Source organism: Neofelis nebulosa, chromosome 4, assembly GCF_028018385.1.
Source record: "Neofelis nebulosa isolate mNeoNeb1 chromosome 4, mNeoNeb1.pri, whole genome shotgun sequence".
In the NCBI taxonomy this organism is placed as follows: domain Eukaryota; kingdom Metazoa; phylum Chordata; class Mammalia; order Carnivora; family Felidae; genus Neofelis; species Neofelis nebulosa.
The window spans coordinates 95580043-95603002 of NC_080785.1; the positions used below are offsets into that span (position 1 = coordinate 95580043).

The 22960-nt window shown below is 40.0% G+C and overlaps 1 protein-coding gene across 2 annotated transcripts in view; it reads left to right on the forward strand.

The window, feature by feature from the left end:
• The first annotated feature begins 4338 nt into the window (after positions 1-4338).
• RALA (RAS like proto-oncogene A) overlaps positions 4339-22960 on the forward strand; it is a 74382-nt gene continuing 55760 nt past the window's right edge. The window contains exons 1-2 of one of the 2 annotated variants that reach the window (XM_058725460.1): positions 4339-4477; positions 12706-12856. The gene's annotated coding sequence lies outside the window, so the exon portion shown is untranslated. The remainder of the gene's footprint in view (positions 4478-12705; positions 12857-22960) is intronic. The other variant, XM_058725459.1, reaches the window with a different exon arrangement.

The following is a 22960-nucleotide window of genomic DNA, read 5'->3' on the forward strand; positions in this document are numbered from 1 at the left end:
CCTTATACATTCTCACCAGAGTGGCCACAAAAAAGGGGGGGGGGCTACTTGAATATTTAAGCAAAAATATTAGAAACGGTATCATACAAGTGACTGTCATCTATGGTACCTATATAAGCCTACCCCTCCAAGGCCTGATGCCAATAAAAGTGAAGGAGGAAACTGAGGCAATGGCCTCACTAAGTTAAATTATAAAGCAAACCAAAACAAATGATCTTTTCCTCAATGTGTGGAAAACGTGCGCGCGCACACACACACACACACCCCTAAAAGTTTCCGAGGTGATTATAAATATGGGTTTTTTTCTTTAAGTATTCAACGGATCATCACAAGATACTTTTTATTTTCATCCCTAAAATGCTTTTGAGTATTTATGCCTGACATCATAAAGAAGACAAAGATGAATAAAACAAAGTTCCTGCCTTTTTGGTGAAGACACAGCCATAAACACAAGAATAGCAGTTTAAGTTTTAAAATTTTAAGTTTGGCTGAATTTTAGATTCTGCAGGCAAGCAATCTTAAGCCAGAAATGTCCCTATTCTAAATATATTCTGGCATAACTGTCATATCAAGCTGGTAACCATGGTATAAAGTCCTACAGGGAACAGTGCATTTGCAAATCTCAAAAATTTGACTTTGACTCTGCTACTTGACAATTTGTAGCAAGTCTTTAAGCCTCTGAGCCTATTTTTTTGAACAATGCGAGCCTCACAAAGTTGTTGTGAAAACAAAATGAAATAATATGTTATGGTGTCATGAGTACTATAGACAGCATTCATAACTCTACTAATGATAAACATGTATTCTGAGTTTCTTTCCCATCAATAGTGACAAATTGCTAATAACCAACTGCTTTCTTATCTGGCCAATACACCCAAAGAAGCTTTTGTTGTTAACAGTTATTCCTATACGTGTACTTATTGTACATTAATATTTTCATGAATTGGCAGATAATGAGCGTGTGCATAAAATGTGCACATTATATTGCCATGAATATGTTTAAATGTGTTTATATATGCATATACCTTTCAAAAAAAATACCGAAGCCACTAATCTAATGGGCAAAATTTCATCTACTTTAAGGATAGACATTGGACAAAGGTTCACAGGCCTATACATTTTATTTTGTATTTCTGATTAAATAATGATGGAAATGACAGAAGATTCACAGGAATGTTTCATGTTTCAGACAACCATGGAATTGCATGTCAAATTCTTATTATTCTATAGGGACATGAGTAATGCTTTGATAGATAATTCCAGTTAAATGACTGCAGTAAACTAATCATTTATTTCTAAACAAGATTCCGACAAAAGCATACCTACCTATACATCCTCCCAAAGCATATATTAGCTATAACAGCAGTGAATCTAGGACTGTAGTTACTAAAATTTCTTTTACTTTTTACTCATACTATATTTAACACATAAGGTTTGATCACAAATAATAAAAATTAAACTCATAAGTCAAAAAGAAATCTAACCCTATTTTTTTTTTTTTAATCGAAACCCATTTCAAAAACAGAATCCTTCATGTTGAGTTGCTCAGGCAACAAATTTAGGAATGCTCATGAGTTCTTCAGGATATTAGTGCTAATTATTAATAATATGTAGTTACAATCATACCCTTTCATCCAAGTACCTCAAAGAGCTTTTAAAGTATTAATTTGTTATTTCTTATATCTCTGAGAGGCAGGCCAGTAGAAGGCTATTATTATTTCTATTTTACAGTCAAAAACTAGGGCAGGGAGAGGTTAAGTGACTTTGCTAGGGTCATATGGTGAGCAAAGAACAAAAAAAGGGACTTGAGGTCATTGTTCTCATTTCCAGTTCACTATGGTATCCATTATACAGTGGTTTAAAACACCTACATGTATTTCTATTCTAGAAAGACTGAGAATAATGTATTTGAATAATCTAAGAACTAAAGGTGAGAGTTCCTCATTTTTTATGTTCAAAAATGCTGAGTAAAAACTAATAATTAGTCTCTGGTTTGCCGCTGTAGCTATTATTTATAGGGCTTTTGTTATTTGTAGCTTTCTGAAGCCTCGGCTCAAAATAATCCATTCTATTTCTGACTGCTTTCAGCTAGGTTAACATGGCTATGAACAACCAAAAAGCAGCTGAGACAGGCTGACTAATGAACTTGTGGTTGTCTTTCATTGTGTTCCCACTGCTCACTCTTCTTGAAGTCATCCTTCTTCTAATTCTCCATTCAACAGATATTTGTGCAACCTATCATCCTCAGTCCTTAGTCTGTGGCCACTTTAAATAAGCTAATGTCAAAAGTAAATATATAAATAAACAATTGTCAATGATTAAATTTTAAAAAAAATTGTGAAATTAATCATGATACTTCATCTCTTGAGTTTGTAACGCTATACTAGGTACCATCGTCATATTCAGTTTCTTGTAAGCCTGACCTTTCTGGTCCTTACAAGAACATTAAACATTTGAGTATTAGCATGGGGGATTTTAAAAATGTTCTATTTCAGCAATTTGCCCAAGACAAGGTAGCATGAAAGAAGTGGTTTTGAAACTGTGCTCAATAAAGGGAGACTGCAGTGGGCTTGGATGTGGTGATACAAAACCTGTGATGTTTTTAACTTCAGCCCAGAATCTCCCTCAGAGCTTCCAGACCCATGTAGCAACTGCCATTGGACTGCACCGCTGGTACTTCACTCACCAGGTCCCAAATGGCACTTTTCCACATCCCCTGCCGGAGTCCAACCATTCACTATCTCCTTTTTACAACTTTACCCTCCCCCCCAAACCAAAACAAGGCATCATTATTGCTACTTCCGTTCCCTTACCCAGAATCTGCCCTCAGCAATTACATTTACATTCAGTTGATCTGGCATCCTGATATTTTAGGAATCCATGTTTTTTGGATGCCAACTACCATTCACATAATGGTCCTTATCCTTTCTCTGGATTTCTGTAACGTCCCTTGTCTACAAGCCCTCCTGCCCTACTCCTCCCCTCAACTAACATCCTCCACCAACAGCCTAAATTGTAAATCTATCCAGGCTCATTCCTCTATCCATGACCTCACCAAGACATGAAACACAGTTCACGATTTGGTTCCTATCTGCTTCTCCGGACTCATCTTTTTTCAGTAACCCAGGCTTGAACTTTAAACCCTGTAATTACTACTCAGACTTCTAAACACGTATCATCTGTCCCTGGGCTGCATGTCTTTTTCGTTAAGATCTGGATTTGCCATCCCATCTCTTATGTTTGTGCTGGGAAATCCCTTATCTTGAAACTCTAACACAGTTAGTGGTCATCTATTCTTTCCTCCGTACACCTTGATATATACACTTCCAATCATAATTATTTGCTTTTATGTCTGCGCATCAGACTGGGCATTCCTTGAACGAGGTGTGCAAAACAGGGAGTGGGTACTCAATAGGGGTGGGGAGAGGGTGGAGAAAAGGTAATAAATAAATGGCAGGCGATAAGACTCTATTTGCTAACGGATGTTAGGCAAAAGATCTATTTCGAACCTGTGGAAGGATTCAAATAAAGCAACAGATTTAGTGGAACTACTTCTAACTTAAGCTACCAAATCACAACACGGAGCCGCCGTTTGATCTCAGCGCCACACCAGACACCAGACCTGCGGTGTCCAGGGGGTTCAAGTGCTCTCAGCAAAAGATCACAGACCATCCGCGGGGGGCGAGTTCTCCAGGGATCAGCAGATAGATATGAGGCCCAGCGCAGGTACCGAAACCCTCCAGCCAGGGCAGGAGACTGACCAAACCATCTCCAAGGATTCGGCCCGCGACGAGCCACGTCGCCAGCTCCCCTTTGGGAAACCCCGGCCACAGGACAGAGCGGCCTCCACCCTAGGACAGCCAGGGAGAAGCGGCTGCCCCCCGGAAGCAAGATGGCGGCCTCTGCTTTCCCCTCCTTCCCCGGGAACCCCCTCCCGGTCCCCAGAAGAGAGACAAGGACGTCGCGGCGCCGACGCTGAGATCCGGGAACCTCCGCGGGGCCCGCGGCCACTCCCGGGCCCCCGGGAGGCGACCCCACCTCGCCGGACGCGGGGAGTCGGGTGTGGGGCCGTCCAAAGGGCAGCGCAGCCCGCCCTCGGCACGCAGAGGGTGGACGCCTGCTAGCCCGCGCCCTCCTGGCCATTGTTCTCCAGCTCCGGCCCCAACACCCCCCTTCTCCGCTCGCGAACAGGAAGTTACTCCCCAGCCGGCCCCGCCCCGCTTCCCAGCGCCCCGGAAGTGATCTGCGGCGGCTGCTGCAGAGCGGCCAGGAGGAGGGTGGATCTCTGGAGAGCGGAGCGCCCCTAGTCCTCCTCCTCCTCCTGCCGCCCAGGCTCCGCCGCCGCCCGTCGGACTCGTCCTTCTGCCTCTCGCGGCGGGGAACCTCCCAGACGACCAGGGCTGAGCTCTCTCCGGCCGAAGCCAGCTCAGCCGCGGCTTCCGGAGCCCGCGGGGCGGCAGACCGGCTTGCGGTGCAGGTGAGCGATGCCTGCCCGGGCCGCCCCGGGAGAGGTTGGGGCCGCTGGGGCGGCGGCGGCGGGGGTGTGTCCGGGCGGCGGCGGGCCGAGGCCGAGGCTCAGGGCCCAGACGCGGAGATTGCAAGTGCCGCGTTCTGCCCGGGGACGAGCCCAGGCTGGAATCCGGGGCGCGGTGTTCGCTGTTGTGCGGGCGAGTGTACGCCCGAGAGCCGGCGGCTGCGGCGCGGTCCTCCGAGCCCAGCACCTCCTTGAGTTGGCCTCGTCGGAAGGTCACCCCGCATCTCTGGCCCGCCGCGCCGAGGTCCCCGCCTGGGCGGTGCCCGCGACCTGGGGGGACCCATCGCCACCGCCGCAGTCCCCGCGCCTCACTCCGCCCCTCTCCCCTCCTTCCCTTTCTTCCAGTCCTCGCGTGTACCAGAGCAGTTGCTTTTTAAGCATCTCCGCCAAGGTTTTGTGCCAGTCTAAGGAATGGCTTTTTCAGACTGAAGTCATTAGATGCTCCGCATTGAACTGCACTGGTTTACCCATATTAGGGTAATCCAGCCTCTAAAACGGAGAAGAGAATATAGATGTTGAGCGAGGAGGTGTTTCCTTCGTGGTTCGTTCCTTAAGGTTTTCCAGGAGTGGAAGATGTGATTTGTATGCTTTAGGCTGGGTATATATGTGTAAGTGGGCAGGGATGACAGCACAGAGAGGTGGCAGTGTTGTTTCAAGGTTGAAGGAGAATTAGGGAGTTAACTGGCCTTTGCTGGGAAACCTGAACGTCCAGACTTGTGAGAGCTTATCCAAGTGTCTTTAGGGTTGTGTGAGAACTCCAGTGCCACGCCCTACGTGTCAAGCTGAAAAGCACCCAATTTACAAATTGTGTTTGGTTGGGGGAGGGGGAGCTTTATAAAACGTGTGTCATAAGTTAATTCTTGTCGTGAAAGTACAGTACAACTTTAATCGTGTTCCCAAACTCGGATAACAAAATTTGTTAGTAAACTCGCAGAAGGCTTTTTTTAGCTTCTTTTTTAATGTATTTAAATGTATCTTACTCGTTTATGTGGGTCTGTCTCTATTAATACAATATTACTATAAAATGACTTGTGACTCTTCAGACATTATTTTTAGACTTTGAATTTTTTCAGGGCAGGAACCATGTCTTATGCATCCATGTGTTCCCATGCTATGTCCCTGGAACAAAGAAGTTATTCCCATATTTCCACTGAATGAATGAATGTGTAGGTGATCCCACAGTTGTTGCCTCAGGAAACATTTATTTTGTTGGGGTTTTTGTTTGTGTTCCAGTTTCTTGGCACATACAGACTTTGCTTTGTCTTAATGTTTTTTTAGCAGGGTTAAAGGACGATTCAAGAAGAATCCTTTGCTGTCCTTCCAAAACTGTCCTCCCCTGAAAGGTTAAAATTATATTTGGGGTATTGTGATTAGGCATTATAATAACTTGTTGTATTCCAGTCTTAAATACTTACTACTTAAGCATGTTTATCCAGAGTTATTAAGAGATTTTCTAGTGACAGTAAGTTTATGTTTGGAGTTGATAACTGTTCCCTGTCTTAATCAGAAAGAGGAAATTGGGAGTCACCACTGTTTGGAAAACATGGTACGTCACAGAATTGGTTACAGTGGCTTATTTCTCCCATGGGTACCTGAAATCCTCTGACATCCTGGTATGACCTTGGCATGATTTACCAGTAGGCACTTCCACATTTCTTTTCAGAGATCCAGGTGTTTTCTAGTATGACTGCTGAATGTGCAGTCATTTGTATCACTTATTTTGAAGTAGTTCATACAACACTTCTTTGCAGGGCTCTCAGGAAGAAAGGGCCTACTTATAGGGAAGAATCTTGTCTACATTTGTTTATGGGGGGAGTTTTTGTCTCTAGAGGGTAGGGTTTTTTCACTTTAGGGAGGTCCAAAAAAAAAAAAAAAAGTGCTGATATCTTCTTTCCCCTCCAATTGTCTGGTGGCGGTCCTGAACTGGTTTTCCAGCTCAGCTTCTGCAGAACATAAATAAACGTACCAGAATCACTTCTTGTATGTGTGTCAGTGTTCTACACACTTGTATTCCTTAGTGGATGGAGGGCAAGGACAGTCACTTTTAGAATACAATGATATTTTTAAGGAGGGAAAAGATTATGATTTGGAAGAAGTAGGGAGACAGTTTATGGTTTTTATTGTTTTATAAAATGTTTTAACTCTCAGACACTAAGGTGAGGGAAGCCTGCAGTTTCTTATCTCCGAAACATCACCACTATACAGAGGTCAGATTTTTCTATTTTAATTCAACAACCCTCTTGGTAATAAATCCGTATACATTGATTGCCTGCCAAGCGCTATGATAAGAGCTTTAGTTATATTATTTTTAAATCTCCACAGTACCTCTGTAAGATAGGCAGTTTTGCCGTACTTTACTAAGACTAAGTGAAGTTATTATTGGCTGGAGGCTAGTAGCTGGTAATTATTAGAATCTGGATTTGAAAGTAATGAATTCTGAGAGCATTGCATATTGCAATTAATCCTAAAAGGCTGAGGAAAAACAAGATTCTGATTGAGCTGAGCTTCAGGAATGTGAAGATAATGGGCCCTTCAGCACTCTTGGCCATCCAGTGGGTCCTGGGGTTACCACTGTTTATTTCCAGCGTGCCTGCAAATACAGTGTTCTCATCTGCTGTGTATGCCATGATGAAAAAATGGTTGGATATTGTTCGGATAGGTGCCCTGGAGGAGTAGAGTATTAGGAACTCAACAGTGGTGTTGATACCGCTTTTTTACCTCTGAAGTACCTGAATAATCCCTACTTGAGAGGACTATGGAAAACCTATTTTGTAGTGACCTTTCCTGAAATCTTGTTTTTCAGTTCTTTCATTAAAGGAGGTTGGGGTGGGGGAGGTTGTAGGGGAATTGGGAAGAATGGTAAAAGAGGCAGGGTTGTCTTGGGTCTGTTTTTACCATTTCGGACCATATATCGTTTTCTCTTTGGGTTTAGTGTAGAGGCTTAAAGGTGGCAGAACTCTTGTAAGGGTCTAATTGCTATTCACCCTTTCCCAGCCTGTGCATTTTTTTTTCCTTTCAAAAAATGCACTTTAAAAAAAAATTTTTTTTTTAACATTTATTTATTTTTGAGACAGAGAGAGAGAGAGAGAGAGCATGAACAGGGGAGGGTCAGAGAAAGAGGGAGACACAGAATCTGAAACAGACTCCAGGCTCTGAGCTGTCAGCCCAGAGCCTGACGCAGGGCTCGAACTCACGAACCATGAGATCATGACCTGAGCCGAAGTCGGACGCTTAACCGACTGAGCCACCCAGGCGCCCCTCAAAAGATGCACTTTTAATGGGCTTGATTTCAAGGATGTGTTCATCTCTTGGTTTAAAAAAAAAAAAAAAAAGTATGTAGCTCTAAGTAAAATATGGCTCATTCTCCAGTCCCCATTAGTAATAGTTTTTCTTTTTTTCTTTACATCTAAGACACCTTTTTTACTACCTTATGACACTCATAAGGATTTGGCTACCATATAGAAAAAAATGAAATTAAAGCTCCATGAGTTTTAAGAGTCACAGGAATACACTTTAGAAGAGAATTTAAATCTCTGATATAATTATACCCAAAGGTATAGTTGCTCAACATCAAGATTGTAGTCTGTGCAAGCCAAAATCAGCAAGCTGACATAAAATATTGTGATATTATTCTTAAAGGCCTTCACAGTTAGAATTCACAGTTAGAATTGTGACACACACAATCTCTTTGAAATCTGAGGTCCAGTTGGGTTGCCGAATTCACTTATTGAAACTAAAGGTCAGGGTTTGACAGCGTTGTGTTGGAGAATAAGACATAGTAGGATTATGAAATGACTTCTACTCCCAGATGCATTGTGAAGGGTGGGCAAAGATCCCCGGTTTCGACAAACATCACGATTGTAGTCATCTAAGCCACAGGATCCCTGCTTTCTAATGCAGTTGAGTAGCCGGCATAGTAACTGATTGAAAATGGAGGTTGCCCACTACTGATTGCAAATACTGTAGTTCAGCTGCCCTGTCTAGGTCCGTTCTGGATTATTGCAGCAGCCTGTTAGCCTCTTGGTGCCACCCCACCTCCATCTTTTCTCCACACTTGGTTAGAGCAGTTATGACACTCCCCTACTTTAAGCCCTTTCGCAGCTCTTTCTTGCCCATTAACAAAATCCAAACTCCTTTTATCCCTAAATCTCATATAAAAAATTCTCAAGACCTACTCCTTACCTAACTCTCTAGCCTCATCTCTTCTCTTGCAGGGTATTCTGTTCCAGCAATACCAGGCTTCTAGAATGCTAGCGTTTTCCTAGTCCTCCATTTCCTCTTCCGTAGTTAGTTCTAGCCATTCCTCCTTATTCCAGTTTAGTAATGCCTACTTATCTTCCAGCACTCAGTTTAGTATCTTGATTAGATTCTTTCTCTTGATCTCATCCCTCAAACAACAGGAAACCAACCAACCAGCCAATCAAATAAGAACCCCAGGAACTTTCAAGACTGGGCTGGTTCCTCCTATTTGCTGCCGTAAAATCTAACATAGCACTTACCACTGTGGACAGTGCCTTCATTAGTCTATTGTAAATTTTGTTGATCACAGTCCATAGTAACCTCATAGGTACATACATAAATATACTCTTAAAAGCCTTCACAAGGGGCACCTGGGTGGCTCAGCAGGTTAAGCATCTGACTTTGGCTCAGGTCATCATCTCACAGCTCATGAGTCCAAGCCCCACATCAGGCTCTGTGCTGACAGCTCAAAGCCTGGAGCCTGCTTTGAAGACTGTCTCTCCCTCTCTCTCTGCCCCTCCCCTGCTCACACTCTGTCTCTCTCTGTCTCTTTCAAAAATAAACATTAATAACAACAACAAAAACCTTCACAGGCCTTTAGCAGAATCTTTAGTTCATGACATCCTTGTCATATCAGTAATTTTTTCACAGCATCCCTAGGTCAAAAGAAACACCTAACAGTTTATTAAATAGGCCCAGACAATTTAATAATTATTTATGTCCTAAAGATTTAGTAGCTATTTGAAAAAAATACACATAAATTAAAACAAATTACTTTTTTTTTCTTAACTGCAGAATATTCCATGGCGTATTCAACCTATGTCCTGTACTTGGACATTTAAGTAATTTCCAATATTTTTCAATTATAAATAATGTTATAATGAAAATCTTTACATATGTGTGTCTTTGTATTGTTGGAGGTAAATATTCAGGATAAATGCATATATAAGATTTGTTAGATATTGACAAATTCCTCTTCTTAATGGAACTCTACTATTTTGAATACCTTCCAGCAATGTGTAAGAGTTCCACAGCCTCAATGGACTATATTGTCAAGTTTTTGAATTTCTGCCAATCTAATAGGTGAGAAATGGTATCTCAGTATAGTTTTAATTTGTAAATTGAACATTTTTTTGTACATTAAAGGGTCATTTTTTTTTACATTTAAAAATTAAATGTTCATGTTATTTACCTACTTTTTAAGTAATTTTTGGTCTTTTTCCCTCAGGTTTTAAAAGTTCTCTTTATTTAAGAATGTTAACCATTTAGGGGCACCTGGGTGGCTCAGTCGGTTAATCGTCGACTTTGGCTTAGGTCATGATCTCGTGGTTTGTGGGTTCAAGCCCCATGTCGGGCTCTGTGCTGACAGCTAAAAGCCTGGAGCTCGCTTCACATTCTGTATCTCCTTCTCCCTCTGCCCCTCCCCTGCTCACTCGTGCTCGCACTCTCTCTCAAAAATAAATATTAAAAAAATTAAAAGCAAAAAAAGATTAACCATGTAACTTTGATGTATGTTGCAGATACTTTGCCCACTCATCTTTGGCATTGCTTACAGGGTTTTTTGGACGTGTGAAAGTCTGTTCTTGTGTAGTTAAATATATTAATCTTAAATTTTTTGCATCTGAATTTTTCATCATCATTAGAGAGTCATTCCTTATCCTCAGGTTATAGAGGAATTCACCCATGCCGCCTTCCGGTATTCTTATAGTTTCATTTTCCGCATTTAGTTTTCTGACCCATTTGGAGTACATTTACGTTTATGGTGTGAGGAATGGGTATAATGTTATCATTTTCTACATGGCTCTCTAGTTGTCCCAGTGCCATTTAGTTTTTAAAAATCTTGGCTCCCTTTGTCATATACTAGAATTTTTATGGAGTTGGGTGTATTTTCCTCTGTTGAACTGTTTATGCACCAGTACCATACTGGTTTAATCATGGGGGCGTTGTATATGATTTAATATCTGGTAGGTCTATGCCCCATTATAACTTGTCCTCTTCTGTGTCATCCTTGCTGTTCTTGCATGTTGTATTTTTCCATATGCACTTCGGTGTCAATTTTTCTAAGTCCATTCATTAAAAAGATCATTGCTATTTTTATTGAGATTGCATTAAACTTATGATTTAACTTAGAACTGATTTCTTGATGGTGTTGGAGACATCTTAACCTAGAACAAGCAATGTTTTTTCATTTTCTTAAATCAACTTTTGTGTCTTTGGGGAAAGGTCTATGGTTTTCTTCGTATAAGTTTTGAACATTTCTTGTAGAGTTTATTCCTAAGTGTTTTATCTTTTGTTGTTGTTGTTACCGTTATAAATAGAATTTTCTTATACATTATATCTTCTAATTGGTTATTATTCATGTAAATGAATAGTGCTGATTTCTGCATGTTTTCCTGCTACTTTGCTAAAGTGTTATTGTTTGAGTTACTTTTATCATTGCTTCCTTTAGGCTCAGATATACTATCGTGTCACCTGTAGAAATTTCAATCCTTTCTTTTCCAATGGTTATGCCTCTAAATGTTTATGTTATCTAATTGCATTGATTAGTATCTCCAGAACAATGTTAAACAGAGGAATAACAGTGTCTTCAATAAGAGATGCTGATTGTTTTATTGTATTATTTTTTTCTGTGCATATACAAAAATCTACATTGTACTAGATATTATCTTAGCTATGGAAGTGTCTTTCAAAGCCTGCAGTCCTTCACTGTCTCTGTAAGAGACACTAAATGGAGATGCATGTGGTTAGAGGCAGGAAATACTGACTTTCCTAGTGGACAGAGCAAAGTACAAAGATAAGCAAGGTGAGGACTAATATAAGGTTTCCCAGTTCACACAACCAGTCCTAAGTTTTGTTCTTACCATGCCACATAGTTCTTCTGAACTTCATTGCAGTCTTCTCTCAGCCAGTCATGCTTGCCATAGGGTAACCTCCTTTTCTCCTCTAGGCTAAAGCTGCCATGGGTCTGTGAAGATCTAAGGATTCCCTTCTAGGCTTTCGCAGTCTTTTTTTTTTTTTTTTTAATGTTTATTTATTTTTGAGAGAGAGAGAGAGCCCACTCAAGCTGAGGAGGGATGGGGAGGGGGGACAGAGGACCCAAAGCTGTACTGGCAGCAGAGAGCCTGATGTGGGGCTTGAACTCACAAACCATGAGATTGACCTGAGCTGAAGTTGGATGTTTAACCAGTTGAGCCACTTAGGAATCCCTAGGCTTTCACAGTCTTAAGTGATGTCCTCGTATTGTAGACAGATAAATTAGGCTTACCTTTTATTGATGTGGTCATGGCTTGGCTCCTTGGGTCTGTAGGTCATATGGCAAGTCAGGTTTATAATTAAATGAGCTTATCCCTGGGAGTGACCTAGAGTACACAGATGTAGGGTTGTTCCAGAGAAGTTTGTAGAGCCTGGATCATCTGTTTTTTCTCCACAATTCGTTTTGGAAGACCCAGTCTTCTAGCTGGAAGTGATGTGTTTGTGTGGAATCAAGTGTTGGGTGGGCATCCAGCATATATGGTGTCCACATGCCGGTTATGGATACACACCAGTGTTGCCTCCCAAGTTCTAGAGGGTGCTTTCATTCGACTGCCATCTAAGTCACCCAGAAAGTTCAAATAGCACATTTTCCGTAAATTCTTATAATTTCACAATTATCTAGGTCCATTGGTGAACTCTCAGTCCACATCCTGTTTCTGTGTTTGTCATTCTAAGCATTTCCTTTCCCAGGAGTGCAGGGAAGGATATTTATTAATTTCTTGCCTCCTGGGCTGACGTGCTCCTCCCCCAGAAGTCCCTGCAACTCTTAGTCCATGGTCTGTTGTCCATCATCATGGTCCCAGGAGCGCTGGTAGGTGGGGTGTTTAATAATCCCTTTTGGTCCCAGCTTTGAGGAGCTCTCACTCACCAGGCCGTTTGTCCATCTCTGCTTTTCCCAGGACCCATGTTGCCTTTTTCTCTCTGGGTCACATTGCCTCACTGGCATGCAGTTCATCCTTGAGAGGTTCTGGGGATGCCTTGCTGTGAAGACCCTCAAGTCTCACCCTCCGGTAAATTGATGGCACCTTGATGGCAGAGCTTGGGCAGGAGGTTGGTTTTTTCCTGTTCCTTCCCCTCCCCCCCCTTACTTTATCTACCCTCACCTTTTAAGTCTGAGGACAGTCTGTCTCCCCTCATCCTTCTGCGTAAGACATTTGTCTGTGACAGAAAATCTCCATTCCCTGAGGTCTTTGGCTGCCGTAGTCTTAATGCTTGAATTGTTGGAAACTTTCCCACTACCCTGTTAGTCTCCAAGGTCTTCATATGTCTCCATGATACAACTAAGATAATTCTTCAACTCTTCTACAACTAAGAATAACTTCACTTATTCTTATTTGCTGCTTGTGGGTTTTAGTAGCTTTTTTGGTCCTTCAGAATAAAACAAAACTTGGTCATTTTCTCTGCTTATCTCCTTTTATCCTTTGCTTTGGCTTAGATCATAAAACCCATTCTTGTCTTTATATTTTGTTTTGTTTTTAAAGTTTATTTGCTCACAACTGTTTAAATTCTTTGTACAGTAACTGGTCATTTATATTTTTTATTCTTTGAATTGTCTTTTTATGTCCTTTGCTTATTTGAAGGGTATGGGTGCTAGATTTTTTTTTTTAAATAACAGATTTATTGAGATGAAATTCACATACTGCAAAAGTTACTCTTTTAAAGTATAATTTGGTGGTTTTTAATACAGTCACAGAATTGTGCAGCCACGGCCACTATCTGATTTGACCACATTTTCATGACCCCAAAAAGAAACCTCATGCTCATTAGCCTTCACTCCTGATTCCCTCCACCGGCAGCTCCAGGGAAATACTGATCTGCTTCCCATCCATACAGATTTTCCCATTCTGGACATTTCTGGATTCCATGAATGGAATCATACAATATGTGATCTTTTGTGTTGGGCAATTTTCACTTAACATAATGTTTTCAAGGTTCGTCCATGTTGTAGCATGTATCAGTACTTCATTCGTTTTTATGGCTAAATAATGTTCCACTGAGTAAATATACCACATTTTGTGTATCTGTTCATCCGTTGATGGACATTTGGGTGCGTCCACTTCTTGGCATATATTGGATAATGCTGCTATGAAAATAGATGTACATGTTTTTTCATGGACATGTGTTTTCATTTCTCCTGCGTGTGTGTGTGTGTGTATATATATATATATATGGAATGGAATTACTCGGTCATATGGTAACTCTGTGTTTAACATTTTGAGAAACTGCCAAACTGTTTTCTAAAGCACCTGCACCATTTTACTTGCTCCCTATTGGTGTATAAGGCTTCCCAATTTCTCTGCATCCTCACCAACATTTGTTATAGTCCACCTCTTATTAATTATAGCCATCCTAGTGGGTGTGATTATCTTCTTTTATCTGCTAGAATACTTTGTCTAAGCTGCCCTGTGTGTGTGAAGTAATGTACATCTTGGCATATCCTGTCTTTTTCTTCTTAGACATTAAAATTTTTTTTTTAACGTTTATTTATTTTTGAGACAGAGAGAGAGACAGAGCATGAACGGGGGAGGGGCAGAGAGAGAGGGAGACACAGAATCGGAAACAGGCTCCAGGCTCTGAGCCATCAGCCCAGAGCCTGATGTGGGGCTCGAACTCACAGACTGTGAGATCGTGACCTGAGCCGAAGTCGGACGCTTAACCGACTGAGCCACCCAGGCGCCCCTTTCTTAGACATTTTAGTTTGATGTCCAGTTCCAAGAATGTTCTCTTTGTTGTAAAAACTGTAAATGTGGCTTTTTGTTGGAACTTGTAAGTGAACTTTGCTTTTGATTCATAGCAAGGTTTTTGCATTAGTGTGTCTGATGAGTTTCAAGCTGTTACAATTTTCAGTTGTTAAAAGCACAGTTACAAATTGTTGCATAACAAGTACCTAGACAAAGTGCCTAATAGAGTGAAGGGGAATCATTCATAATCAACACTGACAGTGTTTCCAAGAATTGTTGGTGCAGTATTGACTACAAAATTGGGGAACACCAATTATAGACAAGAGTAACCAAAAATGGTGCTAGGTTTAATAAACTGAGCACTTCTGTGCGCATGGTCTCATTTGATCTTTGTATCAGCCAAGAGATATAGGTGGGATGGGAAAATTTATTGACCTTCAGTCAAAATGTTTTACTGAATGTACTTGTAACGTAAAGATTTCCACACCAACCAATACCTATGTTGCTTTGTCTTAAATTATTTAAAAAGTATTGGTTAGCATTAGCATTTTCATAAAGCTCTAACTTGCTCACGGCGTAGTTATTTTATTCTTTTAGTTCCCATTTGTTCCCTGTTATTATCTGTATCTGAACAGGTATGGAATAGAGGTGATGGTCTCTGTACCTCAACTATGTGCCTCTTTCTGAAATGCATAGAAAACTGCACTGGTGATTCTTTTATACTTGGTTACCTTTTAAAATGAAAGCGCTCTTCCCTGGCCCCCCAGCTTTGTATTCTGAAACATTTCCAACTTACAAAAAACGTTAAAAGAGTAGAATATTGAATGCCTGTATTTCCCAATCATCCTCTCTTCACCGATTACCGATTATTATTTTGCCCTGTTTACTTTATCTTTCTAAGTATAGATGCTTTTATTTTTCTCTACTTTGAAAGAAGTTGGAGACCTCATGAAACTTCACCTCTGTGTACTTCATCTTAGGTCTTCTGAGAATAAAGGCATTCTCCCCTATCATCATAATACTGTTGTTTAACACATAAGTAATAATTCCATAACATCATCTACTATGTAGCCCAGATTCAGATTTCTCTAGTTGCCACCAGTTGTCTTTAAATAGCTGTTTTTCCTGTGATCTGTTGGCTTATTATGTCTTCCTTAGTCCCTATTTCATTTTTTCTAATTAACTTTTTTGAGATACAATTTACATATCATAAAATTCACCCATTTAAGTTACAGTCATTTTTGGTAACTGGTTGTGTAACCATCACCAATATCCAGTTTTTAAACATTTTTATCACTTCAGTAAAATCCCTTTGCCCATTTGTAGTTAATCCCCATCGCTACCTCCATCCCCAGGCAACCATTAACTTACATTCTATCTCCACAGATTTGCCTTTTCTGGGCATTACTATAAATGGAATCATACCATGAGTAATCTTTGGGTTTTTTTTACTTAGCATAATTTTTTTCTGGCTCATCATTTTGTGGCATGTGTCACTAATTCTTTTCTTTTTATTGGTGAATAGTAGGTAAGTATTCCATTCAATAGATTCACCACATTTTGCTATCCATTTGCCAGTTGATGAACATTTGGATTGTTTCCCTTTTTTGGTTGTTACGAATAATTCTGCTATGAACATTCATGTACAAGCCTTTGTGTGGACATATGTTTTTATTTCTCCTTTATACACCTAGGAGTAGAAATGTTCAGTTGTATGGTACATTTATGTTTAACCTTTTAAGGAGGTGCTAAACTGTTTTCCAAAGTGGTCTCACGTTATTTTGCATTCCCACCAGCAATGTTTGGGAGTTCCCATTTCTCTGCACTTTAAAAAGAAATTTTTTTTAATGTTTATTTTTGAGAGAGAGAGAGAGAGAGAGAGAGAGAGAGAGAGAGAATGAGTGGGGGAGGGGCAGACAGAGGGAGACACAGAATCTGAAGCAGCTCCAGGCTCCGAGCTGTTTGCACAGAGCCCGACGTGGGGCTCGAACTCAAGAACCGTGAGATCATGACCTGAGCTGAAATTGGACACTTAACCGACTGAGCCACCCAGGGGCCCCTCATTTTTCTGCACTTTTAAGAATGGTTAGGGGCGCCTGGGTGGCGCAGTCGGTTAAGCGTCCGACTTCAGCCAGGTCACGATCTCGCGGTCCGTGAGTTCGAGCCCCGCGTCAGGCTCTGGGCTGATGGCTCGGAGCCTGGAGCCTGTTTCCGATTCTGTGTCTCCCTCTCTCTCTGCCCCTCCCCCGTTCATGCTCTGTCTCTCTCTGTCCCAAAAATAAATAAAAAAAATAAAAAAAATTAAAAAACGTTGAAAAAAAAATTAAAAAAAAAAAAGAATGGTTATTAGATTAGTCTTTTTAGAAATTATTATGGCCAGTCTGGTGGGTATAAAACTGTATCTCGTGAGGTTTTTTTTGCATTTCCCTAATGACTAATGGTGTCGAGCACCTTTTCATGTGTTTATTAGCCATTCACAAATTTTCTTTGGTGGAATGTCCTCTCAAATCTTTTTCCTATTTTTTAAACAGGTTATCTTGTTATTGAATTGTGAGTTCTTTGTGTGTTCCAGATACAAATCCTTCATAGATATTTGAATTGCAAAGACTTTCTGCCAGAGAATGCTAGGCGTTTTATTTTGGTAATGATGTTAACCATGAACCTTGCTTAATTTTTCTCATTTGCTGTGGGGCTTTTCTAGACAATTGGAATAAGAGCTAGCTCTTTTCTTAATACTTTCATGTGTCTAGCTAGTACAGAAGTAGAATAAACAATTAAAGACAGTGATAGTCACTGTCATCTTCGTTCTGCAGTTAGGCAGTGAGAAACTTCCTTCTGAACCACGAGAAGCAAATAGACACACACTATGGGTATTAGGGCTCTTTCAGTTGTAAGAGTCGAAATCCAGTTTAGACTCTTCAGCAAAACAGAATTTTAGTGCTTTTCTCTCGCTTCTTCAGCTCTGCTTCTTTTTTCATTCTTTTGGCCGACTCTTCACATGTGGCCACTTTCGTCTCCAGATTCAGTTCTTCCCAGCTCAGCAGAAAGAGCCAGTTTTTCCCCCTGGCCCAAGAATGGAGTACTCTGGCCAAGTTAGGTCGCTTGCCCTGCCTTTTGCTTTTGAGAGATGTGGAACATCCAGATTCGCAGTCCTGTTGTAACGCGCGGGAAGGAGGGAGTAGTTCCCTTTAGAAAGAGGTGCTAGGCAGACAGACTCTATATATGTCTGCTTCTTCAGGGGTGTTGGGGTCATTTTTTGCCCACTTTTATGAAATTAAACCAAAAGTAATGAGTAGAAAGTTGATACCTGGAGTTTTGGGAAAAAACCACATTTGTTATCTGATTAATTTTAACACTAAATTAGCCTTTACTAGTAGTACTTTTTCTTACCTAAACAAACTCATGTGATGTTTGCTTTGCATTCCGCATACCCCTTTCCCCCTCCCACTGAGGTGAGTGGCAAGCGACGTTAGCAGTAATAACAACTTGGTAATTGTGGCTGATTTTTCTGTACTTCTTTTGAGAGTTCTTCTATGTAGTTTTCTTTAGCTCTCTGAGGCGGGGTTATATCCAACTGTCTCGGAGTGCCTGCATTCCTACAGATTGCTGAAATCAATTTTTTTATAATTAGTTTCCTTCCTCTCTTTCATTTACTTGGATTCTCAAGCTCTGTCACTGTCCATATGTTGAATGATTCATCTTTGAAGTGATTTTTTTTTTTTTTTTAAAGTCAGGATAGTTCCAGTTCCTTTTCGTGACATTGGGTGTGTGATGTGCATGGTGATGGTGAAGACACTGTTGATGAAGTTGTGATTTTCCTGCTCTAAAAGGAAATAATTGTTATCACTGAAAGTGTTTCTTATCTAAAGTCTTTAATAGCTATAACTGCTATATAAATACCGTCATGAAGTTGAACAAATAACTGGATGCCGTGTCCTTGTTGTGTTGCTTCTGTGCTCTTCCAGTACTCCTTAGGATTTGTTTTCAGTATGAAACTTAAATGCAGAATTGAGAACTTGTGGTTTGAGGCTGTCTGTCTAAGACGTATCATTTCTCATAGAATTAAAAGAGCGTACCTTGAAAGGTTTTCTAATGTATTCTTCCACTATTTACAAAAATCCCCTCAAAACTACCCAGCCACTAGCCATTGCTTAAACACTTACTGTAGTGATCTTGTGGAGATCTGGGTCCTTTTTAGATATGTTCATTTAAAAATTCATTCCTGGGGTGCCTGGGTTGCTCATTCGGTTGGGCGTCCAACTTCAAGCTCAGGTCATGATCTCACGGTCTGTGAGTTCAAGCTCCACATGTGGCTTTCTGCTGTCAGTACGGATCCTCTGTCCTCCTCTCTCTTTGCCCCTCCGTTGCTTGTGCGTTCTCTCTCTCTCTCTCAAATAAATAAACATTAAAAAAAATTCATTCTTGTTTTGAACTGAAGTGTATTATCCTGTGACTTCTCTTTGTTCCTGATTTGCTCTCTGAAGAAGCACTTAGTACACAAACATATTTTTGAGCCCTTGCTAAACAGTGCGTTTGTTGACAGAATTGAGAACAGTCATTTTACAGATACTTTTCTTCAAATAATTGAAAATAGCAGTGATACAACTGCTTTGCCGGCTTCCCAAGTGTCTGCCTGTTCAGGCCATACGTCCCTCATTTCTTGAGTTAGTTCCTAACTATCCTGATCACATGCTTCCAGAAATCATACAGTAACATTCACTTCTTTTGAGGTCAAATTTTACAGCTTAAAATATGAAACACTTAAAAAAGGAGGAAACTAGAATCTATACATTTCCTTCTGTGGCCAGTCCCTGACCCTAAACAATTTCAGATTCCTTATTTCCATTTAATCGTCCAGATTTAACCATATGAGGTGGAAGGTGAGGAAACTTAAAGGCTACACTATTAAGAATCAGGAAGTAAAGTTTAAAAACAAATGAAAAAAAACAACATACCTTTGAACATCCAAAGTAGAAATGCAGAGTCCTAGCACTGAAGGCTGGTACGCATCTGATGCTCACGGGAATAATTATGCCATCTTTCAGAACTCTTACTTTATATCTAACTACAATAAGTCTGGTAATTTGCACCCAAACAGTTTTTAGGAGTGAAGGGTGCTGCTGAAGGCAAGTACAGGGGCAGTAGTGATCAGTGAGGGACAGCTCTGAAAGGAAGGGAAGGGGTAGAAAGATTTAGAAATGACAATAGGAGAATTCAGAGTTCCACATTCTAGGGCTATTAAATCCAGGGGAAAGTACCCCGGTTCATAATAGCCTCTTAAGAATTTCAGAATAGCCTCGAGGAATTTGTGAGACATACAATTCAGAGTTTAAAATTTTTGTTGAATACACCTCAAAAATTAAAATACCATCCTGCCTGGACACTGCTTCTGGTGGGCCAAATCGCTTGTTTTCTCATCAATTATCATCTCTTCATTAAATTCCCATGATGATTATTTTTTTAATGTGTGTATGTTAAGCATTAAGTAAAATAAGGCACCCAGTAAATTGTGGCTATTCACTTGTTGATGATTGAGTGGGGGAAGTAGTCTATACAGTTAGAGTTTGTCATTTCTTACAACTTTGGCTGAACCACCACCGTTTTCCCACCTTGATGTTAAGGTTTATCACAACGTGACTTCCCTTTGTGTGGTAGCACATTCTGGTCCACTCCCCCTGCCATCAGTCGTTAAATATTTAGAAAATGCTGTTATTAGACTAAGCAAAACATAGTTTAAATTTTCATATAAAAATATATGTGGATATGTAAAAAATTATCTAGTTAACAGTTGCTTTCTTTTGGATTAGGAAATAAAAGTATTAGATTATATTACTCCAGAATTACTGTAGGGTTTATCCTCCCTCTCCTCCTCTTCCAAACCCCAGCTGTTCATTTGGTTGCTGTTTTGCTATAACTAATCAAATAGCTACTGCCCTTTATTCTTATAAGCTTCAGCTGGATCTAATCTTATTACATCTTTAAATCTTTGATGGAAATATTGACAATTTGTTCTTCAATCAAAAAACATTAAGATATACGGTGCCCAAATATTTATGGGGTCTTCTTTTTGGTTGTTTAAAACCTAGTAGTAATCCTTTGTCAGAGCGTTGCTACCATTGAAGATTATAAAATAAAAGCTTATCTATACTTTTAGTGAAATTTCAGTGACTTCATATTAAGAATGGTTTGTCACGCAGTGTAGAATGCACCTGACACAGTAGTGAAAAATGTAAGAAGCCCAACCTCTGCTTATAAATTACTTTGTGCTGTTTCTTGATGTTGACGGATTAAGAATAAGAAGTAGGATACATTCAGACTTTTCAATGGCTTTCCTTAAAAACTAGACTAATTGTAATATCATTTGGGTTCAGAACTCAGGACTCATTTTTTCAACTTGACTGTCAGTGTAAAATATTTTTACTTATATTAAAATGCTTGGGCCAAGGATAAACAGCAGCAGGTTTCCTTTTTGTAGTTTATTTTTGCTATATCTATTAGTCAATCAACCTATGTTTCAAGTTTCTGTTACAGTGTGGAAGGTGGGGCAGGAGGGTTTGAAAGAAGAATTCCCTTTTAAGGCAGTCATATGAAAGTAATTTTGAGATGAAAGTTGGTACTAATGTGTGTTTTCTTCATTCCAAAACTGGGACATGTTGGCAGTAATGTTTCATAAATGAAGTGAAAAAGGGAAGGTTGATAGTATTTGAGAAGGTTTTTTCCTTTAGAAATTATAGTTTGTTTTTTTCATTCTTTAATATTTGAAGCTGATAGACATCCATTTGTCAGTAGAATGAAAAGTTTTTAAGAGAAGTAGAGAACACTTTGGGGGAGACAGTATGGTGTGGTGACATGAACATAGGTTTTGCTTAACAAAATGTTTGTTGAATGAATAAGCACCTGTTGTGTGTCAGGTACTGTGCTGGACACATAAAAGGATAGGTACTCAGCCTAGGCTTAAGTAACAAGGAGAGTTTTCCCCAAGTGATCACCAGGAGGACCAGCAGGACTTTGGTAAAAGAAATGGATCAGGACAATCAGGTAATCAAATTCATGCCGTTAAATTTAGAGTGAGTGTGGTGTATTCCTGCAGGGTGAGAAGGGGAAAGCAAAAAGACCCTGAGGGAGAGGGTTGGGAGAGTTGTAGAGAGATCATAAGGCTCCTCATCACAGGCCCTTGGGACCCATCAAGAGAATTTAGGAAGCATTATGATCAGATTTGCATTTTGATTATTCTCTATGGCAGCGCTTCTGAAATTATCTTTGGTGAAGAACTGTTATAAAAATTTTCAATATGTATCACACATATTTACATATGTATGTTTATAAAATACAATACAGGTGAATTACTAGGAAAATGAAAATTTCAAAACAGAAAGCAAGCCCATTTTAAAAGTTAGATTGACAGGGTGCCTGGATAGCTCAGTCAGTTGAGTGTGAGACTCTTGATTTTGGCTCAGGTCATCATCCCAGGGTTATGGATCGAGCCCTGCGGTGGGGCCTGCACTGAATGTGGAACCTGCTTAAGATTCTCTCTCTCTCTCTCTCTCTCTCTCTCTCTCTCTCTCTCTCTCCCCCTCCCTCCCTCTCTCTCCCTCTCCCCCCCCCCTTCTACCCTGCTTGCATGTGTGCTCTCTCAGAAAAAACAACCAAATGAACTCATTAAAAAATAAAATAAAAGTTAGATTGAATAGACATAAAATTACTCTTAAGTTCTCTAGAAGTTTCCAAATGTATACTCTCAAATTTGTTCTTTCCTAGTCATTAACTAGTTAGGTTTTGAGTACCTCTGCCACGGGAGAATTATCTCTTTTTGATCACGTGCCCCATCACCACAGAATTCTAGAAACTCCCATGTGTATATTTACTTTTAAATCACATACATGTAATGCTGTGCAGTTATACAATATACATTATAAATCATAAAATATAAGTTAGAAAATAATGTTAGAAAATAAGTTATATAAGCTATTTTAAATTTAAAAGTTTTATTAATAGAATAAAAATTTTTGTTGGCACAAAAGCATTGTTTAGTGAAAGCAGTGTAATCAACTGTGCTTTATTATAACTTTTGCAGGTCTTGTATCATTCATATGCCAGATAAATAGTATATTAAATCATCATGTTGTATACAATTTCTATTTGTCAATTTTACCTAAATGAAGCTGGAAAAAATAAGTAAAAAAACAACTATTATTTGGCCCTCTTACAGGTGCTGGGAGATATAGTAGACCATAATATATACAAAAAAAAAAAATCTCTGTTCACATGATCTTCATTCTAGTGAAAGTTAATTAACACTTTGTAAAATGGTGATTCAAAGGCTTGGTTTTAGGTGCAGTCTGTTTTATATTCATTTTAATGCTTGTCACATTTGAAATAGATGCCTCATAAAGATACAGATAGGGGCGCCTGGGTGGCTCAGTCGGTTGAGCGTCCGACTTCAGCTCAGGTCAGGATCTCAGGGTTCATGAGT